This window comes from Hyperolius riggenbachi, chromosome 1 (genome assembly GCF_040937935.1).
Source record: "Hyperolius riggenbachi isolate aHypRig1 chromosome 1, aHypRig1.pri, whole genome shotgun sequence".
Lineage (NCBI taxonomy): Eukaryota > Metazoa > Chordata > Amphibia > Anura > Hyperoliidae > Hyperolius > Hyperolius riggenbachi.
Genome location: NC_090646.1, coordinates 191,692,358 through 191,705,399, shown reverse-complemented (window position 1 = coordinate 191,705,399; position 13,042 = coordinate 191,692,358). Strand labels below are relative to the sequence as shown.

General features: G+C 41.2%; 1 long non-coding RNA gene across 1 annotated transcript; it reads left to right on the top strand.

The window, feature by feature from the left end:
* The first annotated feature begins 805 nt into the window (after window positions 1–805).
* On the top strand, window positions 806–4,959 carry LOC137546870 (uncharacterized). Its single transcript, XR_011026389.1, has 2 exons — window positions 806–906; window positions 4,852–4,959. It is a non-coding gene; the product is annotated as an uncharacterized lncRNA (long non-coding RNA).
* Window positions 4,960–13,042: the final 8,083 nt, after the last annotated feature.

The window sequence follows — 13,042 nt, the reverse complement described above, 5'->3', positions numbered from 1 at the left end:
GTTATAGCTACTTGTTTGTGAATTGCATCTTTTGATAATTTCCCCTGCTTTACCCACCTAATTACCAAATGGTTTAGACCAGGTCTAAAAACAGATCTAAAACATTTGGTAATATTGAATTCCTCTTTGATGCACCTGATAAAACCATCAGTAGACTAAAAACCATCAGGAGTCTAGTCTAAACTCAGTGAATTGAGGCCATTGACTCTTGCCATTGGAATTGCCTTTTGCTTGCGATCTTGCTGTGATAGAAACTAAGATGACTTTAGCCGGTTGTCCATTGCAACTCTGTAAAAATCATATACTGTAGTTCAGACTACTAAAAAGAAGGCAGTGTGTCAGAAGTGACTGATGAGGCCCATATCATGGATTCCAAACCCAGACAGCAAGCAAACACTGGGACAACATCTGTACCCCCAGTGACCTCCACCCCCGCCAGCTTGTGACGCTGGGTGGAATTCTTTAAAGACTGTAAAGATATATTACAAATACGACCCCGCTAACAAATTCAGTTCATGCCGGCATAAATTAATCCATGTCGCAATTTTATTTACATTCTTCAAAAGGACGCGCTATTTCACAATAACATCCAATAATAGTGTGCAAATGGTACCTCCCGCAGCTGTATATGTTTACACAAAAACAAAACTGGACCATAATGTGAGAATAAATAGCTGCCTGTGGTTTGAATGTAGGAAGAAACATAGGCACTATTTATGTTGAAACTAATCTATGTTTTCAGCAATGTGGTGGTGTTGGATCAACTTTGAGAAAACATTAGTAATAGCAATCTTATATATTTCAGTTCATATAAATCTAAACAAGATACCGTAGTTTCTTCGGGGTACTTTTTGTGTCGTGGAAGACAGTCCATCAAATACAAGCAACTTCTTCAGTTGAAATGAGGTAAAGGAAGAAATATCCATACATTTCTGTGTACATATAATCCACTTTTTCCAAGGCAGGAAGGAGCTCCGTTCAGCTGAAACACATAATGCAAACAATTAACATCTGCACTATAATTGTCAGTTGGATACAGTCCTTGTTTCCTTGGATTCTATTAGTACATTGGTAGTTATAAGTTTTTATGTTTTTCACCCCACCTCAACTAATAAAAATCACTTGTACTAATCCTACTAATATAATAAATGGGAAAGTTCAGATGTTTGGATGTTTGTTACTCGATCACGCAAAAATGGCTGAACGGATTTGAATGACATTTGGCACACACATAGTACATTACCTGGAATAAAGTATAGGATACTTTTTATTCCCATAACCAAAAAGGGGGCGGAGACAAATACAAATTTCACTGGAAAATGTAAACTGCACCCATTCTTACACTGTTAATGGTAGGGTTCTCAAACTTTGCACAGTTGGTCATTAGGTGACTGGGATCAATATTCAGAAAGGTGGGTGGAGTCTATAAAAGCCAATCAAAATTAACCTATTGATTTTCAAGGGGAATATTTACATTGCTGCCATTCTTGCACTGTTAATGGCACAAGCCTCAAACCTGGTACAGTTGATCATTGGGTGACTAGGGTTCAATTTCAGAAAGGGGGTGGAGCCACAAACAGCCAATTAGATTTGTTTCATTTCAATGCAAATTATTGATGCCAAACACCGCAAAGATCACAAACTTGGTAATTGACTAATTGTGTGTTAGGGTTAGAAAAGTAGGCACAGCCAACACCAGCCAAATACGTAAGCGGGTAACGCCGGGTCATAAGTGGGCGGAGACAAATACAAATTTTACTGGGAAAATGTAAACAGCAGCCATTCTTACACTGTTAATGGCCGGGTTCTCAAACTTTGCACAGTTAGTTACTGGGTGACTGGGATTAATATCCAGAAAAGTGGGTGGAGTCTATAAAAGCCAATCAAAATTAACCTATTGATTTTCAAGGGGAATATTTACATTGCTGCCATTCTTGCTCTGTTAATAGCACAAGCCTCAAACTTGGTACAGTTGATTATTGAGTGACTAGGGTTCAATTTCAGAAAGGGGGTGGAGCCACAAACAGCCAAGTTTCATTCCAATGCAAAATATTGATGCCAAACACCACAAAGCTCACAAACTTGGTAATTGAGTAATTGATTAATTGTGTGTTAGGGTTAGAAAAGTGGGCACAGCCAACATCAGCCAAATACATAAGCAGGCAATGCCGAGTCATAAGTGGGCGGAGACTAATACAAATTTTACTGGGAAAATGTAAACTGCAGCCATTCTTACACTGTTAATGGTAGGGTTCTCAAACTTTGCACAGTTGGTTACTGGGTGACTGGGGTTAATATTCAGAAAAGTGGGTGGAGCCTACAAAAGGCAATCAAAAATTACCTATTGATTTTTCAGGGGAATATTTCATTGCTGCCATTCTTGCACTGTTAATGGTACAAGCCTCAAACCTGGTACAGTTGATCATTGCGTGACTGGGGTTTACATTCTTAAAACGGGGGGGGGGGGGGGTGGAGCCACACACAGCCAATATGATTTGTTTCATTGTAATGCAGGTTATTGACGTCAAAGACCGCAAAGCTCACAAACTTGGTCATTGAGGAATTCTTTAATTGTGTGTTAGGGTTAGGAAAAGTGGGCGCAGCCAGCACCTGAAAAATACATAATCGGGCAATGTCAGGTCATCAGTAGGCGGAGACAAATGCAAATTTCACTGAGAAAATGTAAACTGCAGCAATTCTTACACTTTTAATGGTAGGGTTCTCAAACTTTGCACAATTAGTCACTGGGTGACTGGGATTAATATTCAGAAAAGTGGGTGGAGCCTACAAAAGCCAATAAAAATTCACCTTTTGATTTTCAAGGGGAATATGTAATTGCTACCATTCTTGCACTGTTAATAGCACAAGCCTTAAACCTGGTACAGTTGGTCATTGGGTGGCTGGGGTTCAAATTCAGACAAAGAGGTGGAGCCACAAACAGCCAATCAGATTTGTTTAATCTCAATGCAAATTATTGATGCCAAAGACCGCAAAGCTCACAAACTTGGTTATTGAGTAATTGTGTGTTAGGGTTAGAAATAGTAGTTGGAGCCAACACCAGCCAAATACATACCTGAGCAATGTTTGGAAATAAGTGGGTGGAGAAAAATACAAATTTCATGGTGCAAATGTAAACTACAGCCATTCTTACACTGTTAATGGTAGGGTTCTCAAACTTTGCACAGTTTGTCACTGTGTGACTGGGATTAATATTCAGAAAAGTGGGTGGAGCCTATAAAAGCCAATCAAAATCCACCTATTGATGTTTAAGGGGAATATTTATCTGCTGCCATTCTTGCACTGTTAATTACCTGTACCTGGTACAGTTAGCAATTGGGTGATTGGGGTTCAAATTCAGAAAAGGGGTGAAGGTTAAAAACAAGTAGCAAACAAGTAGCAAAAATGGGAAAGAGAACCCTTAATAGAAGCACCAGTCCGATTTTTTGGGAAAAAAATGATATACATGATCTTTATTACACATGAGAGGTGCTTGTTTCAAGGGGTTTCTTTCTCATTTTTTGTCAATAATTGCCAATGTGTTGACTTATAGAACAAAGCACTAACGGTTTTCATGTTTGGACCTCATGTTTGCATACTACTTGATGCCATTGGTTGTGTATGGGTATTTAAGTCAGGGAGCATATCCTATCCCATTTGATTAGATGACACATTTTTGCTCATACCAATCACTAACTGAAGACACTATAACAGAAGTACCCTATAAAAGAGGAAAGTAAGTGATAATAGGGAATACTTTAATCACTTAAGAACTGGGCGCGTTTTGCCTGATCTGTGCAGCGCGGGCTCTCCAGCCCACAGCACAGATCAGGTTTGCAGCATGGCAACCAGACTTCCCCCCTTTTTTCCCCACTAGGGGGATGTCCTGCTGGGGGGGGGGGTTTGATCGCTGCCGGCTGCCTGTGATTTGCAGGGGGGACTCCTCAAAGCCCCCCTCCGCAGCGATTTACGCCCTCTCTGCCACAGGCTATGGGCTGCGTAGGCCGGATATCTGTCCTGCGCCGTCTAGGATAGGCTTCAGCCTATCAGATGCCGGCGATCCCCGGCCAATTAGAGGCCCGGGGATCGGCGATCTCCTTTACGGCGCTGCTGCGCAGCAGCGCCATATGATGTAAACAGCGGGGATTTCCTCCCCGCGTGTTTACCTTTAGCCTGCGAGCCGCGATCGGCGGCTCGCAGACTGTTCATGGAGACACCCTCCGTGAACTGACATACGAGCTGCCGGTTCCATGTAAAACCACTAACGACCAGCCGCCGCCTATCGGCGAGCACTAAGAGCAGTAACTGAGGATACTATAAGTGCCAGTACTGTAATGGAGGACACTATAATTCAGCACTTTAATAAAGGATACAATAACTATGGGGCATTATAATGTGGACCATATAACAGGGCACCATAATAGGGGCATTAAAACTGTGAACACTATAATGGAGGCAACTATAATGGAAAGCCTATAACAAAAGAATAATACAATATAATGGAAGGCAATTAAGGAGAATAATCTGTGTATACTATGAGTTATTTAGGCTACTAATATTACTATTTTTTGTTTTATTATTGGTCTTAAAGATAAGTTGTGGACAAAGAGCTGTATAATACATAAAATATAGAATCTTTTTGTCTATATATCAATGATCATGGAATTTTCCCATCATTGATACTATCTGCATGTAATTGATATCTGCCTGTTGTTTGTAATGTTTGCATATCATTCAGATCTGAAAATAAATTCTACATAGCATTGGGGTTTTTTTTACCAAACAATGCTTGCTTTGTATTGTTATGTATTTTTGACAATTTTTTTTTATTGAAATGTGTTCTTTTTCCCTTAGGAGCACACGCAACACTGTCTAAAAGAGCATAAACAGTGCCTACAGCATCGAAAATGAATAAAATAAAATACATCAAAATTAAATAAAATGAATCAAAATTAACATCAACTTTTTTGTCATGGCCATTATTTATTATTATAAATCCTAGCAATGTCCCTGGTAATGGATGAAATGCATTGCCAGGAGCTGCACTGCAATGGGAGGAGATAAAATGCAATGTGGGGCAATCGGTGCCTGAGGTTGAAATGCAATATGTGAATCATGCAATGTGTGGGGGCTGCAGTTTACTGTGGAGGGAGGGATGAAACATCATGTGAGGGGCTTTCAGGTGGCTCCATATTCCTATCAGCTTCACAGGCACCCCATTACACTTTGCTTTTTAACAAGAAAAACGAACAAATGTGTAAAGTGTACAAAGCAAGACCAGAGTGATCCAGGAGATGTGTCCTGACTCACATTAAAAGAATACATTTTAAAAATGTTATCTACTAAAAGCTAGTATGGCTTGAATATGGCTGTGTTCAGTGTGAGAGCATTTCAGCTGAACAGACCAAAAGGTTCTAGTTTTGAAGGACCTGAATCTAAACACCATTGAATTCAATGAGGAAACAAACAAGGCAAAATACTCTTTTGCTCACTAGGAGTGATGAACAACATCCCTTCCAAGAAAGCTGATAAAGACCTGGTGTAGACATGTAAAGTGACTACAAACGATACACTTAGCTGAACAATCGTTCATTTCTGATCATTTGTATAATCGTTTGGAAAGGACCATTCAGGACCACTAACAGATGAAAATTTCCTAACCGATCTGATCAGATTAATGAAATCAGTCCAATTTTCAGATCGACCCAATCAATCTGACCGGACTGGTTAGGAGGAGTTCACTTACTTGTGCTTCACATTGCGCGGTTACCATAAGTCACATGAAGCTCAACGTGAAGCACAAATAGGTAAACTCTCTCTGAACCTGTTTATTTGCCTGGGTGCTGAAGTGTGGTGATGGGCAAATTTGGGTTTCCAATTTTTTAATAACCCGAATTCAAACATCAACACTATTGGTTCGTATAGAGCCATTTAGTAGCATAGCAATATTCATTGCAGAGGTTGTGGCCAATGCTCCAGATGGCCCATGCAAGGTCCTACATCATCCATTGCATTGACCCTTCTTTGGCTCAACACTTTCCAATCTAATTGCATGATCCCCCACGTTCTCCCCAGCTCTTAATTTTACATATTTGTTTAAAAGACAGCAAGCATGCTTCACTGTTACATTAGTTTGAGGTTTTAACCTTTTGATTGGATAATTTTCACTGTTTGAAAATGCTTCACTATTTGATATGCTTCATTGTTAGACTAGTGGTTAGGTTCTCTCCCTTGGGGGCCCGTCACTGCCGTGGGAGAGTCTAGTAGGGATAATTTGTGCACAACTTATGCTGAAGCTAACGCCCTCCTTTACTGTACCTGTTTTGAATGCAAGGTGTGTAATCTGCCTGTTATTCGAGCTCTGCATGCTTGTGCAGGTAGTCAATTCAGGTGCAGCGTCTGTTTGGAAGTGCTGCCATTTCTTTCTGCTGTACAAATCTTAATTTTACATGGCTGTGCGGGGGGAACATTGGTGATCTCTGAGTGCTACTTTGGGGGGATCCGGTGTGGTCTCCACCTCCTCACTCTAGTGGAGGAGGTGACCTGTTTATAATCAGAGGAAGTGGGGGCCAGTGCAAGCTCGCGGGCTATAGATCCACTCTGGATTGCACATGCGCCAGCGTAATACGCAGAGTAGTGCTACAGAGGAGAAAAGTGTTGGATTTAGCCTGATGCCATGCTGGACTAGATCCAGTGGCAGCGCAGACATTAGGGAGCCCATATGTGCCCACATAATATTTATATTACGTGACACAGTGTAGGGCGGCAGTGATCAAAGTGTCGGACTTAGTCCAACATTTTCATCTAAAGGGGCTGACCCCGTGCTGGGATACTTGCCTCCCACAACAGCAGCCATATTTCTCCTTGTCAGACATAGTTTGACATCAGGAGCTGAGGGGAACAGTCCACTGATCAAAAAGGGTTAATGGTGTTTATAATTACCACTATGGGGCATATTACATAGTTACATAGTCATTTTGGTTGAAAAAAGACATACATCCATCGAGTTCAACCAGTACAAAGTACAACTCCAGCCTGATCCCTCACATATCCCTGTTGATCTAGAGGAAGGCGAAAAAACCCCCACAAGGCATGGTCCAATTAGCCCCAAGAGGAAAAAATTCCTTCCCGACTCCAGATGGCAATCAGATAAAATCCCTGGATCAACATCATTAGGCATAACCTAGTAATTGTAGCCATAGATGTCTTTCAACGCAAGGAAAGCATCTAAGCCCCCTTTAAATGCAGGTATAGAGTTTGCCATAATGACTTCCTGTGGCAATGCATTCCACATCTTAATCACTCTTACTGTAAAGAACCCTTTCCTAAATAAATGGCTAAAACGTTTTTCCTCCATGCGCAGATCATGTCCTCTAGTCCTTTGAGAAGGCCTAGGGACAAAAAGCTCATCTGCCAAGCTATTATATTGCCCTCTGATGTATTTATACATGTTAATTAGAAATATTCACAGAACAGCTTAAATGTTATGTGGTGTGCATTGCACAAATATTGATATCTGCATATCTAGGTAACATACGCATTGGCAGTGTATCACATGCTATGCAAGTAGTGTAACATGCTGTGAACTAGCAACATGCTCATTACTCAGGTTGTTGCACATGCTATGCAACTGGTGTAAGTACTGGGAAAGTTGCTATGCCCTATCTGCACACAGCTATCTCAACATTGTTTCGTGAATATGTGCCCCATGTGTGCTTCGATGCTTTGCACAGTGGTAATCAAGAAACTCTCTGTGTTCATTCATCTGTAGCTGTCCTTGGGAGGCAGGTTCTAGGGGAGAATAAAGTTCCTGGTATCCCCAGGAGGGGCTGTGTAAGGTACTAGGTCCTATGTCTTTATAACCAAGCCATTAGAGATATCTGTACCACAGGACTGGCTGGGAAGGAATACACATTTTTCAGGAGATTCGATATTTTCCATATACCTTGCTTTATCTGTGTATTTAGCTGTTTGCAGAGTTCAGCTTTAATTCCATGCTTGAGCCTCAACCTCCATGGAACATTCTACTTTTAATTTCAAACAAAGCATCGAAAAACAAAAAAACAGGCCCAGCTACATGCTTTTCCACTTACTGCATTTTGTATTCTGCCTTTAACCTTTAAATACTCCCAGAGTATAAATAACAAGGTGTTAACAGTTATCTGCAGGGCCAGCAAAGGCCCAGTGCTCTTTTTTTATTGTGGTTACGGTTTTATTTTCACAAACCTTTGTACATTTGTTTAACAGATACTATCAAAGCTAGTGACCTCCCTGCCTGCTCTATGCATAAGCAATCTCTTCTCCAAAATATTTCCTACATTGGTGGTCAAACCACATAAATATCCCTACAATCTTGTATGTATAGCAAATCTGGCTGGTCCAATGACATTTTATACATTCAAGGCGTTTCCTTTTATTCCCATTTAGTAATGTGCATGATTGTATACATTTGTTTAGTCTTTTGTTTAACCTATTAACGGCAATCTGACTTAACAGGATGTTTTAATAAGTCGCTCGCTCCCGCCGCCGATCCGCCTGTGTGCGCACCGCTCCCGCCACAGTTTACCGTCGGATAACTGTGTTCAGTGATTGGGGAAGAGGACCGAGCGAGTGATTGGGGAAGAGGACCCAATGCCTGGAATGAATGGCTGTTCGCGGTCGCGTCCATTCATAAAACAGGAAGCCGTCACAGTGTAACCAAATGTAAAAAAAAAAGGTGAACCCTTCCTATTAAATGGGAATGAGTTCCCTAGTGCCATCTTGTGGCCAAAAAGTACAATTACACATACAGGCACATACATACACATATACACAATATTAATAAAATTAATAACTTATACTTCCAAAGCCACCCCCCCCCCCCCCCCAAAAAAAAACCACTTGTAAAAAAAAAAATAAGTTAAAAAAAAATACATAAATAGTAATTTAGGGACTCAGCTTTTATATTTTACTAGGGAATATTACTATAACTTTACAATATAGGGGCTTGTAATTATGGACCGGACAAAACAGAAAAATAGCACCTATATTTCCACATAATATATTGTCGCCATACATTGTGATAGGGACATGATTTAAACGGTTTAATAATCGGGACAACTGGTCAAACAAAATGTGTTGGTTTTAACCACAGGAGAACGTTTCATTTTAAAACTAAAATGGCCAAAAACTGAGAAATAATGATTTTTTTCCATTATCTTAGCAAAATGTGCTACCCACAGAAAGCCTAATTGGTGGCAAAAAAAAAACGAGGTATAGATCATTTTGTTGTGATAAGTAGTAATAAAGTTATTAAGGAATAAAAGGGAGGAGCACTGACAGGTGAAATTTGCTCTGGTCCGTTAGGGTAAAAACTGGTTACTGGTTACACAGATAATAAAAAAAAGTTCCATAAGACTTATGAAAAAAGTTTCTAAACCATACATTTATCTCACATTTATTACACAGGCTTATATCATTCAAACGTGGTAATAAATTGTAAATGTCTGTTAATTAATCTGTTGATTAAATTAATGTTGCTAGATGTATACTCTCTATATTGGCTACAGGTGCATGTAATATTTGACATAGGCTGATTTAAAATGAGCCTTCTTTTCCTTTACTGCCACCCTGTGGATACTTTTCATTTTGTTGCTCAATACATACAGTATATAATAATGTACCCTCTTTACATCATTGATTGTGAGGCTCACAAAATCTAATGTCCCATACGCTATGTATGTACTAAATGGAGGGAAGCCGGTTAAACAGCCCCTGAACAAGCATGCAGATCAGGTGACGAAGTCAGACTGGATCAGCTGCATGCTTGTTTCAGGTGTGTGATTCAGCCACTACTGCAACAAAGAGATCAGCAGGAGAGTCAGGAAACTGGTATTTTTAAAAAGGAAACATCCATATGCCTCTCAGTTTAGGTTCCCTTTCAGCTACCAGTTTGTTCTGGACTATGGAAAGATAACAGAATATCCTATGCAGCGGATGAGAGCAGCGCAGATACTGTCCTTGGCTGGAGTAGTGTCCAGAACCCTAGCAGTCCAGGGCAAAATTGCTGACCTCTTAGCTACCCATGCTGCTGGATTATACCTCCCAGTATGAGAAGCATAATGAAGAAAGTCTATGTCTATGCCACACTGACAATTCACCACTATAATTTCCTTTTTTTTTCACTGTAGTCTCAGTTGCTAATGCTCCTGGTGATTCTGCAGAGATGTAAGGGTATAAAGCTGTCACACAATATTCACTTATTACTCGTTTCTGTTTTCCATCAATATTACAATTTATATGAAAGGAAACCTGAAGTGAGAGTGATATGGAGGCAGCCATATTTGTTTCCTTTTTAAACAATACCAGTTGCCTGGCAGTCCTGCTGATGTCTTTGGCTGTAGTAGTACCTGAATCACACACCTGAAACAAGCATGCAGCTAATCTTGTTAGATTTGTAACACAAAACACTGAATGAGTACTTGGGGGAATATATCTCGCTCCAATATTTGGTATTTAAGCAGTGTGAGCTGGGCAGCGTGCATTCTTGACTTGGGCTATTTTGCTGGCAGTTACATATTTTTTATTTGGTAGTACGTGTGTGTGGGGTGTTGTTATTATGTTCTGACACTTATGCACTGTATATCCACTTTAGCCCGTGGGCTATTTTCACATTAAAGAGGAACTGTAGTGAAAATAACATCCTCTATAATAAAACACAGGTGTCCCTGCGTACTGCTGTCTGTGTGTCCGGGTCCGTGGTTTTTGCTACTGTGAATGTGCGCAGCACGGACTCGGACACCGTTGAGACAGGATGATGGGGACAGTGAGCTAGGCGGGCGGCCGCGTGCGCGGGCGGACAGGTGCACGTGCTTGCACAAGCGGCGGGTGCGCACACATGCGCACTGTCAAAAAACAGACCTAGAGCCCATTTTTTTTAAGTTTCTTTTTATTAATTTTTTTAAGAAACAAACATTACATACATTGAAAACGGTAACCCCCATGAACATTTGAGGGTTATAACAGTTAACAAAACTGAAGAAAAAGGCTCACAATATATGACTGCACTCCTAAGATATCAGAAAGTATATCCATCACATCCGAATTACTTACTCACCACAATATCAGCCACACACCCCCCCCTGATGATCCATTCGAGAAAAGGTTAAGATTTCTCCTGGGAAAGGGGGAAACAGTTACTGATTGGGATGAAGTTCAATCCTTGGTTACAGTTCCTCCTTAACCACTTCAGGTTCCGAGTTTTTTACCCTTTAAAGCGGACATGAACTTTGAGCATTCTCTCTGCTCTAAAAGATACGCAACAGCATAATAACCTTTAAACAAAAAACACTTCTTTGTTACAGATGATACAAATCCTAAAATAAATCTGCAACGTTTCTACTTCCTCATTTATGGAAGCAGACATATTGTTAACAGTCTGTGCTTTCAAATTAGCTGATCTGCCATCTCTGCCATTGGCAATCATGTGACACAGCGGGAGATCAAATTACAAATTGTGATTAGACACAAATGAGAGGGAATTTAACAGGCTAAACTCTCTAAATACATACATGGTGCATTTCTCTATGTTTTCCTTCTGTTGTGTGCAAGAGTTCAGCTCCACTTTAAGGTCCTGACAATTTTGTCATATCAGCTGTGTCACTATTGATGCAGCAATAACTTTTTATTACCTATGCCATCAAAGTGTTTTTTGTAACGATCTGCTAGTGTATGAGGGCCACTAGCAGACAGACACTATCAGACTTTCCCTGAAAGGGAGATGTCTTACAGACAGTGACAGCTGAAGGCAGAACCGTCACTGCAATATGATACAAAGAATGGTCAGGCAATCGAGTCGGCAACAGATCAGGCATACACAGTACAAATACAGTAGGCAAAATCGGAGTGAGTATTCAGGCAGAGGTCGGCAACAGATCAGATTGGCAAAAGTACAGAATCGGGAGACAGAATCAGAGTAAGTAAACAGGCAAGGTCGGCAACAAGTAATAACAATAGTATAAAGCCTGGGATAGTGTGAAATTTCCTGGGGTCCTGCCGGTTCAAAGCACACACGGACTGACTACGGTCTGGAGCCTCCACAAGGTTGTGTTAGCTAAAACAGACAACAAGAGACTGACCGCACGAGGCTAAAGAAGCCTGGGATGACAGAACAGCCACGCCCCCCAGCAGCCCAGCGAATCAGGATCCGGGGGTGGCTCCATGCATGTCAGCTGACAGCCGATCAGCTGACACGCTTCCTGAGTGTATAAGGAGCACGACGCTGTCCGCGCGCACGCCCTCCAAGCTGGTCTGCGCGCACGTGTCTCTCCGCAGGAGCGCCGGCCGGCCGAGCCAGCACAGGTATGACTGACATTTTTCAGGACAAAGTGGGCTTTCTTTGGGTAATATTTTTTCCAAGTATTTTTAATTTCACAGGTGTTTGTTTTATTAAGGAAAATTAGACATAGACACAAAAATTACTTATTTTATGTTTCCCCCTTCCTATTTTTTAAGTGCCACAGTTGTAAAACACCATAAAATACATTACTTGGCTCATCCTGGTTAAAACGATACCATACATGCTATATTTCCTCACTAGTTGGGCATGTAGCGTACCATTATTGCCAGCCTGTGATTCTGTAGAGATTGCATGCGATCGCTAGGGCACACAGTTTGGGGACCCCAGTGCTGTATAGATGCATTGCTAGGATTTGGAGATAAAGGACCTGGTCAATAATTACAATTCCTTTTTTTGCAAAAATAACAGTAATATACCCTTGTGACGTACATAGTAAAAAAAATGTGTCCCTTACATAACTATTTATGTATTTTTAACCACTTCTATACCATGAAATTTTGTGCTGATCTGTGCTGCGTGGGCTCTCCAGCCCACAGCACAGATCAGGTTGCAGCCAGGCCGATCAGACTTAACCCCTTTTTTCCCCACTAGGGGGATGTCCTGCTGGGGGGGTCTGATCGCCGCTGGCTGCTTGCGCTTGCGGGGGGGGGGGCTCTTCAAAGCCCCCCTCCGCAGCGCTTCCTGGCCTCCTTCCCCTTCCCTCCCTCT